At 45.0% G+C, this 11,169-nt stretch overlaps 1 long non-coding RNA gene across 1 annotated transcript; it reads left to right on the top strand.

Annotated features, from left to right (window-relative positions):
* The first annotated feature begins 6,275 nt into the window (after nucleotides 1–6,275).
* On the top strand, nucleotides 6,276–9,282 carry LOC128342784 (uncharacterized). The gene is made up of 2 exons (XR_008315174.1): nucleotides 6,276–6,367; nucleotides 9,115–9,282. It is a non-coding gene; the product is annotated as an uncharacterized LOC128342784 (long non-coding RNA).
* The last annotated feature ends 1,887 nt before the right edge of the window (nucleotides 9,283–11,169 follow it).

Below are 11,169 nucleotides of genomic sequence, written 5' to 3'. Positions count from 1 at the left end.
CATTGGTTTGAGACGGTGAGGTTATGAGCAGCCCGGCCCAGGCTAGGACAGGGCAGCCTGGGTTGGGCTGCTCATGTGGAGCGCTGGGACCACTCCCAATCGCAGCATTTCTGCTCCCACTAGCCTGACTTTTTGACCAGGCCCTTGACTGGGCTTAGAGGGTGCAAGCATGCCCTCCACCCCAGATCTGGGGTTGTGTGTGTGCTCAAGCTGCACACAGCCCGAACACACACACACACACACACACACACACAGAGAGTCAGGCACCTAGGGCACCTGACTCACGGGGGAATCCTCCAATGATTCCACTGCGCTGCTCACATGGTGCATTGGGGGATTCCTGGAGGTTTTACAGACAGGGCTGTTACCTCAAGTCTCCTCCAGAAGAGAGAGTGTGCTTTCACACACCAGTCAAACCTACCCCGAAGTCCCTTCGATATCCTTGGACCCACTCCACGCACAAATCAGGCTTTGTCTTCCGAATTCTAGCTTATCTCGATGTATTTCTGGGTTTTTTAAATGCTGGTTTTAAGCGACTTTTTCTGAAAACTCTGGAGCAAATAGGGAGAGGTGCTGGCATAGAAACATTAACATGATAAGAGGGAAACTCTCTTTAGGAATGCAGATATAGCCTTTAGAAATCTCCCTCCCCCATTGGCTAGAAGGAAAACATGGAGGCATGTGATGTGAACCTGCACCAAAAAAACCCTGAGAGCAGAGGGGAGAGGCTGCTTCCCTCAATGCCGTGAATGTAATTCAAAGTGGCTTTACTCAACATTTACCCCATAGCCTGAAGCCATGTGTGAATAACTCTCTGGAGGCCAGGGCTCATTTTCCCAGCCTCCAGTGATCCATGCTGCTCAGAGCAGCACAGATCATGTAGGTGCACGATGGTGTGCCAAAGAGGAGATCAGCGATAATCTGGGGGAAGGTAGATTCATCCCTGCGTTCCCTTCCCTGCCCCGTACCAGTCATGTGCATGAACCCAATGAATCTCAAAGTGGATACAATTGCAAGTTAGAGAGCTTTATAGATTTTCTTGAATTCATATAATGTTGAATTAAATAGTTCAGTATAATACAACAGTGAACTATTTAATATTATGTTATTTAGATCCAAAAATAAGACATCTCATACAAGATCTCCAACTTGCAATTTTATCCACTTTAAAATCTGCCTTTTGGAATCTAAAGTCCACTTGTAAGGCAATGCATCTGCTTCAGTAACACTTCCAGTAGAGGGTCCAATGACCTGAAAAAGAGCACGTGTGGTCTGCTGAAAAGAATCTTGGACAGACTTGGACTGGAGGCCTGGATTAAAATCCCTGCAGCTGTATTTGATCTTTGATCGAAATAAAGTTTGATTGATTGATTGGATCCCTGCAGCTTAACCGAGTAGCCTTGGGTCAAGTCATTCTCTCTCAGTCTAATTTTTCTCTCTCCAGAATTTCTCAGAAGATAAAGTGAAACATCCCTCATAATGACTACCATGAGACTCTTGGAGGAACGATCAGTTACAAATGTGATAAATAAGCTAAGTTGAAATTCACCATCTCTCAGATCCAATTGCTGGTTTCAGCTGATGGTTTCAGCTGGTCTTGTGGTAGCAAGCATGACTTGTCCCCTTAGCTAAGCAGGGTCCACCCTGAATCTTCATGAAACTCATGAAGATTCAATGTGAAAAAATGGCTTCTACTTCCTTACACTCTTTTACAACAAAGGCCAAGGTGAAACAAACATAGGCGCACAAAAAATGAAGCCTTTGTCATCCTGTTTTACAGACTTCCACAAATATCTCTCCTTGCCAATGTGAATGGAAGGTTCTGTGTGGAAAGGGGCCCTACCAAAATGTTGGATGGACACTTTCAGTAAAATCTATTTTGAGTTGAAGATCAGACATAATCTCCTTTTTCTTCTCTCTCTCTCTCCCCTCTCCTTGTAACCATTTTACCTACTCAGGATGCTAGGGGAAAACAAAGCCGAAATGGCTACAAATTTATTCTGAAAGAGCTGCCAATTATTTATTTGATTTATTTGACTTATATACCACCCTTCCAAAAATGGCTCAATTAATATATCACATTCATAATTATTTGGTTCTTTACCACTAACAAATGAAAGAAATGAGCAGTATTCATTTCATTACTTAGATAGCTAGATAGATTAGATTAGATTATACATACACACACACAAAGGAACATAGGAAGCTGCCATATACTGAGCCAGACCATAGGTCTATCTCGTTCAGTATTGTCCACACAGACTGGCAGCGACTTCTCCAAGGTTGCAGGCAGGACTCTCTCTCACCTTTATCTTGGAGAAGCCAAGGAGGGAACTTGGAACCTTCTGCTCTTCCCAGAGTGGCTCCATCCCCTGAGGGGAAGATCTTCGAGTCCTCACACATCAACTCTCCCATTCATATGCACCCAGGGTGGACCCTGCTTAGCTATGGGGACAAGCCATTCTTGCTACCACAAGACCAGCTCTCCTCTGCTATACACGTCTCGCCAACAGCAGCATCCAGGGGTGGGAACCCTACAGTTGTTGCAAGCCCTCTCTGCTGGCACCCTCATTTCCCTAAGTTTGGGGAAAGGGTGTGGTGGGGAGACCTCACAGTATTCTATGGGGAAAAGAATACTGTGGGAGGACAAATGGGTGCAATACAGACCAGACAGCACTCCAGGAGGGGTGTGCCTTTTGGTCTAATCTAAAACAGATCCAGGGAATAGAGCAATATCTCAGTAGAGCTGTATCTTTGCGCAAATCCAAGTGGGAGACTTTTTCCAAATCCAAATGGGATTCAGTTCCTTTTTATTCACTACCAAACAGCTCATCAACATAATTCTAAGCTTTCTGAAATGGCTTCACACCAGCTCCCTTTGAACTATCATTGCTGCCACTACTGTGTCTAGGCTGCCACTACTGCGTCTAGGCTGCCACTGCTGCTTCTAGGCATGAGGAATGTGTGTGTGTTGATGTGTGGTAATCTCTTCAAATGGCCATGCATACATATCAGTGCTGGAAATAAGAAAGAAAGCAACCACAAAATGGAACTGACAAAAATTAAACTTTTGTTTGCAAGGGTTGGAGGGGTGGACAGGCACAGCAAAAAGATGGAGTTACACACCATCACCAACTGTGTTAAAAACCACACCTCCACACCAGGTGTTGTGAGGCAGTCACACCAGGTGAATAACAAGTTCACACCTGAAAGGGCTGCACTGCAATTGTGGTGAAAAAATTGTGATAAAAGCTCTAAATAACAGTTCTGATAAATCAGAACCTGGGGATGAGAATGGGATGACAATGAGGAAAACATAGGAATGCAATAACGTGGAATGAATATCATTCAGATTCTCGGGGGGGGGGGAATAACTGAACAAATTGTTTCAGTACCAGAAAAAGGTCTAGTATGAAAGCATCCAGAGTTGGCCCTGCCAACTCAATCAAATCTGTTGCTGAGGAACTACTCTAATAAAGATGTGCACGAACCGAGAGTCGAGCACTGGTTCAGCACTGCAGGGAGGCAAACGGCCAGCAAGAACTTTAAGAGGAGAGGAGGTCCTTACCTGCTCTCATCCACCGCATGCAACTTCCTCCTGGGGTGGCGCTTGTCCCAAGTACCCACGCGTGGTGCCAGCACACACGTGGCATCCATGTATGCACAGTGCCATTTGTGCATTCAGCAACACTATGCCAACCACGCAAATGGTGCCCATGCATGTGCGTACACCATGTGCGTGCTGGTGCCACAGGCAGGTACTTATGACAAGCACCGCCCCAGCAGGTAGCTGCATGGGATGGTGGAGAGCAGGTAAGGACCTCCTCTCCTCTTTCTTAAAACACTCGCTCACTGTTCCCCTCCCTGCAGTGCTTGAACCTTGGTTCATGCACATCCTTATGCTCTAAACTGTGTGCATGATACCTAGAATATTGTCCCTGAATCTCTTATTCAATGGTGGTTGGAATTCAAGAAATGAATGAACTGGCTAAAGTCAGCATGAAGTCAATCTCCACAGACAAAGCCAATAAAGTAACAGCCTACAGTGTCGCTCTGGACAAGTTCAAATGAACACGCTGAAGAGTGCTATATTTCAAGACACAGTGGGCAATCATCACTATTGAACACTGCTAACAAGTGTGCTCTGAGTTAGCTGGAAAACCTGCCAAATAAAACACCAAGATAGTCGGCACTGCTTCATGCTAGGTTCTGCTGCTTTAATTTGATTCAAGCCTTGTAAGTCAAACTCCTGGCAACCAACATGTGGATGAAATTTGTGTAAAAATGAAAGGGAGACTTGTCATGCTCTGAGTGTTCATTCCAGGGCTGATCCAAAGTCATATGTGTGAAACAGGAGCACATAGAAGGCAATTGGAGGGCTAATTTGATTGCCTCCAAATGCCTCTAAAAAGGACACCCTTTTTATAAACAATGATCAGCAGATAGTACTGAAGCAATGAGCTTTCCATGGTCTTGCATAGGCAAATAACTATGACATTGAGGCTGTGCACATAAGCAGCCCAACCCAGGCTAGGCCAGCCCAACCAGGCTTGGCTACTCATGTGCCACGCTGGAATCAAGGGCGATCCCAGCACTGTCTCCCCCAGAAGCCCAGGTTTTTAACCTGGCCTTTAACCTTGCTTACGGGGCTCAAGCGCCTCCTCTAACCCAGTCTAGGATTGTGTGTGTGCTCGGGCTGCACACAACCCAAGCATATACGGAGTTGGGCACCTGGAGAACTCAAATAATAGAGGAATCCCCCAATGCACTGCGCTTTGTGCAGTGCGTTTTGGGATTCCTGGAGGCTGGGACTCGTTTTCCAGGCCTCCAATGATCTGCATTGCCAGGAGCAGTGTGGATCATGTGGGAACAAGCCGGCACACCAAAGAGGTGCTTGTTGATCATCTAGGGCAGGCTTCCCCAAACTGCGGCCCTCCAGATGTGGCTGAACTACAACTCCCAGCATCCCTAGACACAATTTTATGTGGCTGGGTATGCTGGAAGTTGTAGTTCAGCAACATCTGGAGGGCCACAGTTTGGGGAAGCCTGATCTAGGGGGACAGTAGGTTCATTCCTGCCTTCTTCCCTGGCCTGCCCTCCCTGCCCAACCAACAGTTGTGTGCATGACCTCATTAAATAGGCTGTCTCTTGTTTTATTCCACTATAGTATTTGCAAAACCAAAGCAAATAAAAGGGATTATCCTGGATTCATTGGAGCTTTGCTAGATTCCTCTGGATCAAGCCTATGTTATTGTACGTCCTTTTCAGCTGTCCTAAGAAGATTGCTTAGAAGATTAGGACAATTCAAAACACATCTTTTTAAAGAGGCTTTTTAATGTTTTATCTGCTGCTTATATCTGTGTCATAGCTCCTGCCAGAGCCAAAGAATGAGGGAAGGAGTTCACTGCGGTGAATCCTTGACTGTAAAGGATTCACAGTAGACTGCCACCATCCACTTTATTTTGATGTGGGGATAACCACTCTATATATAAGATTTCTAAGGGGGTAAAGTGACAAAACTCTTCCTTGAAGGGCTGGGCAGTCCTAGGCCTCCAAAGGCATGTGACTAAGGCAAACCCAAAATGAAGAGTAGCACACTTCACCAACAAGGGCTTATAATTAGATTAAAAGAAAAACAAGAGTATGCAATAAAAACAATTGTCTCTTCATAAAGCAGATTGTAAGAGAGAAGGTTTTCATTAACCAGGCAACTCAGATTCAAACAATACAATTAGTGGTGTGTATGGAACCAGCGCCTGTTGGCTCGAAGATGGGAGAGGTAGCTTTGAGGACTGGAGAGGGTGCTCTTCCCCACCACCATCACCACCACATTTCCCCCACCAACACTGTCATTGAAATCGGTCCCACAGGGTGGCAACCTCCTTGCTGCCCTGGTGTACATTGGACCAGAAGCGGCCAGAAGTGCTCAGTGTGCATGCACACTTTGCGACATCCCACTCCCAGGCTGAGAGCTCCTCTGCTGTAATGGAGAAAGAAGGTCTCAGAAAGGACATGATTCTGAGGAAGAGGAGAATGCTCCCTTAGAAGGGACACCTTCCTTCGGTGATGTGCCCATATCCTCTCGCACAAAGGATACTTCTCTGGAGGTTGGTGGCCTCTTAGCAGTGGATGATTCAATCATTTGGGGCATAGAGAGTGGGTTTGTGACCCGCATGTAGATAGCACAGTGACATGCCTGCCTGGTGTGGTTGCAGATGTCACAGAGCATCTAGATAGGCTGTTAGGCAATGCTGGGGAGGAGTCAGCTGTCGTGGTGCATGTCAGCACCAATGATGTTGGGAAATGCAGCCGGGAAGTCCTGCGAGCCAAATTTGGGCTGCTAGGATAGAATTCCAGGACCCGCAAGGTAGCATTCTCTGAAGTACTACTTGTTCCAGAGAGACAGGTGGTGCTGAGGGGTCTCAATGTGTGGATGAGATGGTGGTGTCAGAAGCAGGAGTTTAGATTTGTTAGATTTGTTAGGATACATTTTGGTGCAAGCAAATTATGTACAAAAGGGACAAGCTCCACTTGAACCAAGATAGAACCAGACTGCTGGTGCTTAAAATCAAAAAGGTTGCAAAGTAGCTTTTAAAATGGTGCCTGGGGGGGTGACCAACAAGAACTTGGTGGTATCTGATTCAGCAAGCAAAATCCCCTAAGATGCGCGGGTGTGAAAATTTCAGATGAACCAGAAGGGGACAGAGTAGAACCAGAAGTAGTCAGATGGATACACATGACAGCTGGTAAAAAAGGTCAAATGACAGTAAAGGAGTTAGCACATGCCAACACCGGGTAAGAGACTTGGAATATAGGTGTTTATATACCGATGCCAGAAGCCTCTGAGCCAAGATGGGCAAGCTGGAGTACTAGGTTGCTAATGAAAAGATAGATCAGTGAGAACCAGGGGGACACTGTTATTCCTGGATACAAACTCTACAGAAAGGACAGTGAGAGGCGGATTGGGGGTGGAATAGAACTGTATGTTAAAGAAGGGATAAAATCCAACAAGCTAGAAAACCTAGGAGGACTGGAGTCCTCCTCAGAATCATTATGGGTAACAATACAGGGACTGAAAGGAAATGTGTTACTAGGGACGTGCTGTCGCCCTCTTCTGGATCAAAATGCTGAGAGTGACCTGGAGTTGAAGAAGAAAATCAGAGAGGCATCAAAAAGAGACAACTATAATAATGGGTGACTTCAATTACCCTCACATAAACTGAGTAAATTCACATGCAGGTTTTGACAGAAAGGCCAAATTTCTGTCAAACGCTAAACGTCTGTGCCTTAGAACAGTTCATCATGGAACCAACAGAAAGAAGGCAACCTTAGATTTAATCCTGGATGCTGCCCAGGATCTGGTGTGAGTTGTCAGAGGTGTAGAACCATTGAGGAACAGTGACCAAAGTGTGATCCAATTCAGCTTATATGCGAGTGGAGCATTGCCAAGGCAGTCCAACACAGATGCATTGGATGTCAGAAGAGGAAACTTCTAAGAAATGAGGGGACTGGTAAAAAGGAAGCTGAAAGGGAAAGTCAGGAGGGTCAAATCACTCCAGAAAGCATGGGACTTATTTAAAACCACAATACAAAAACCCAGTGAAATCCAAGACAGATTGTGAGGAGCTCATAGGAACATAGCAAGCTACCATATACTGAGTCAGGCCATTGGTCTATCTAGCTCAGTATTGTCTACACAGACTGGTAGCGGCTTCTCCACGGTTGCAGGCAGGAATCTCTCTCAGCCCTATCTTGGAGAAGCCAGGGAGGGAACTTGGAACCTTCTGCTCTTCCCAGACCGGCTCCATCCCCTAAGGGGAATATCTTACAGTGCTCACACATCTAGTCTCCCATTCATATCAAGCAGGTGGACCTTGCTTAGCTAAGGGGACAAGCCATGCTTGCTACCACAAAACGAGTTCTCCTCTCCCCAAAGGATCTCTGCAAATTTGGTGATTGGGTGAAAAAATGACAAATGTGGTTCAATGTAAGCAAGTGTAAATGAATCTTGGGTAAAAAAAAAACCAAAAAACAACCAACTTCACATATACACCAATGGGGTCTGAGCTGCCAGTGACTGACCAGGATAGAGATCTTGGGGCTGTGGTGGACAGCTCACTGAAAATGTCAACTCTGTGTGGCAGCTGTGGGGAAAGGTGAATTCAATGCTAGGGATCATTAGGAAAGGGATTGAAAACAAAAATGCTAATATTATAATGCTCTTATATAAATCTATGGCCACATTTGAAGTACTGCATGCAGTTCTGGTCACCATATCTTAAGAACGACATTGTAGAACTGGAAAGGTGCAGAAGAGGGCTACCAAGGTGATCAGGGGCCTGGAGCACCTCCTTGTGAGGAAAAGCTACAGTGCAGCATCTGGGGCTTTTTAGTTTTGAAAAGAGGTTACTATGGGGAGACATGCTAGAGGTGCATAAAATTATGCATGGAGTGGAGAAAGTGGACTGAGATAAATTTTTCTCCCTCTCTCACATCACTAGAACCAGGGGTCATCCCATGAAACTGAAGGCCAGAAACTGAATGGCTTGGGGCCGGATTACCTTAGAGAGCACCTTCTTCTGCATGATCCCCGCTGCCCATTAAGGTCATCTGAGGAGGTCTGTCTCCAGTTACCACCAATACGTCTGGTGGCAATTCAAAACCTGGCCTTCTCTATAGCTGCTCCTGGGCTGTGGAATGTGCTCCCAGCAGAAATCCGTTGCTTGAGTTCATTGTTGACCTTCAAGAGAGCCCTTAAAACTTATTTTTTTGGTTTGGCCTCCCAAGGTTTTTAAATCATTCTTAAATGGTTTTAAATGGTTTTTAACTGTTTTTACATTTCATATTGTTCTAAGCTGATTATTCTAAATGATTGTTTGTTAGTTCTTTGTTTTGTCGTTGTGCACCGCCCAGAGCCTCTGGGTAGGGTGGAATGAAAACGTAACTAATAATAAATAAATAAACAAACAAACAAACAAACAAACAAATAAATAAATGTTTATATTTCTGAGTGTGGTAAGGTATAAAGTTATACGGGAGGTTTTGTACTGAATGTAGTAGAGGCAACACAAGCACTGTGGTTCTCTTATCTCATTTTATCTTTTTATCTGTCAGGCAGTGGGAATTCCATATACAGCTTGGGAGAAGGAGTCTGGGACCGTTAAGGTCACTTAGGTTGTAACTGTGACTGGATGGAAAGATGTGCTTTATGTAGCTCTGTGTAAAGAACATAATTGTTATATTTATTTCAAGCAAAAATAAATACTTGGTGGTGGTTGTTTATCCTGAGTGGCAATCTTTACACCCATATAAAGACAGAAGAACCATGACAGAAGAACCATGACAGAAGACCATGACAAGAAGTGATCCTGAGATGCATGACGTATGGTATCAGGGTGAGAGCTGTAAGTTTCCTCGTGGCAGCAGGCTGATATTCTAGTTATAAACATCTCAGAAACCTCATGGTCAGAGGTTCCCTGTCCCGAAAGGACTCACAGTCTAAAAGGAAATATAATAGACACCAGCAACAACTACTAGAGGATTACTGTGCTGGAGTTGAATAGGGACATTTGCTTTCTCCCCTTGCCCCCACCCTGCTAAACAGAAGAGAACTGTCACTTTAGAAGGTAGCTCACTGCTCAGTTAGCAGGGATAGACTGCTCTCTATCTTTGACAGCTTGTTACGCCTTGTGAAAAGATGCAGGGGGGGCATATAGAAACATCAGGTTTCATGATGTCCTCTCTACCTCCTTCTAGTGATCAGAATTAGACTTGAATACAATGGCCTCTGAAAATCTCTGCAGCTCAAATGTTCCATAAGATGAATAGGACCTGCCTGCTCTGTTTCTGATGGAGTTTGAAAGACAAATGAGATATCTGGACAATGTTTAGAAAAATCAATGGACTGGAAGGTCACTGTGCCTACCTGGTTGCACGAGACAGGCCAGAGAGTTTTGCCTGCTTAAAGCAGGAGCAGGATTGTTCTCAGAGACTCTATTAGCTGTAGTGCTGGGATATAATCTGTGAATCATATTTTCAGCCACCACATTAGCACAAGGGATAGCCCTCAATTGTGGATGTTGGGGAGGATGGCTATCCTCTCTGCCAGCATTTACCTTTCCATCATATAGATCTGTCAGCAGATCATCATATAGATCTGTCATCCTCAGACTGAGTTGGACTATTGGCCAAGGATCTCGCCAAATCCTAGCTCAGTATAATCCTAGCTCAGTATTGTCTGCAGTGACTGGCAGAGGATAGGTATCTATGTGTTCTAGGCTCACAGAGAGAAAGACAATCACAGAAAGACAATCACATATACATTGTTCATGCAAATTCATCCTTCTGTGAAAATTCCATTAGAGTGTTTCTAGATATTAGGTTTGACTTAGGCCTTTCTCACAGATAGGGTGGTAAGCCTGTGTCTGAATTGTACCACTTCAGACTGCAGGGGGGGGGAGTTACATGACAGGATGCACCTCTATTTTAAAAACCCCACACAAAGAACACTGTCAGGGAGAAGGCTAGGCTAAAACTATCTCTGACATCTAGTTTTCTGTGTTCAGAGATTGAGAGGCATTCAGTCGTGTAAGCCCCCAACTGAGCTCTAAAGTGAAACAGCCCAAACACAGATTTACCACTTCTTCTGATGTTTTTAAAATCTAGGCCTTCATCCATACCTGCCAAAATGTCCCTGTTTTCCCATTCAGGTGAGTGGGGAAATAGAGACACATTGGCCGGTATGCTTCATCTGGTTGGTTTTTAGAATATAATGCACAGTCCACATGCTATGCATAGTCCATATACATTTCCTTCCATTGTGGTGTTATGATTGTAACTGCTAGCTGCAGCATCAGATTCCTTCAGGTGCACACTTAGCATTATGGGAATGGAGAACTCCAATAAACCATTCATAAAACTAGAAAGGACAAAAATGCATAATATGTGAACTAGGGATGTTTACTTTCCTGCCATGATTACGTTCTGGTATGGCTTCTTCTCGCCTAAGTAGTGCCGTGCATTGTGGGCAGAGTCACTATTCCTCAGCTCATCCCCGAGTCCTCTTCAGTCCTGTTAAAACAAACCCAGCTGGCATCAACAACAGCTTCCTTCCCGGGAAAAATCTCAGCCATGGGGAGCCCTCCCCTCAATCAGGACCATGGCAGGCCA

Source organism: Hemicordylus capensis, chromosome 2, assembly GCF_027244095.1.
Source record: "Hemicordylus capensis ecotype Gifberg chromosome 2, rHemCap1.1.pri, whole genome shotgun sequence".
Lineage (NCBI taxonomy): Eukaryota > Metazoa > Chordata > Lepidosauria > Squamata > Cordylidae > Hemicordylus > Hemicordylus capensis.
Note: the sequence above shows the minus strand (reverse complement) of the source record. Positions and strands in the feature narration are given on the sequence as shown.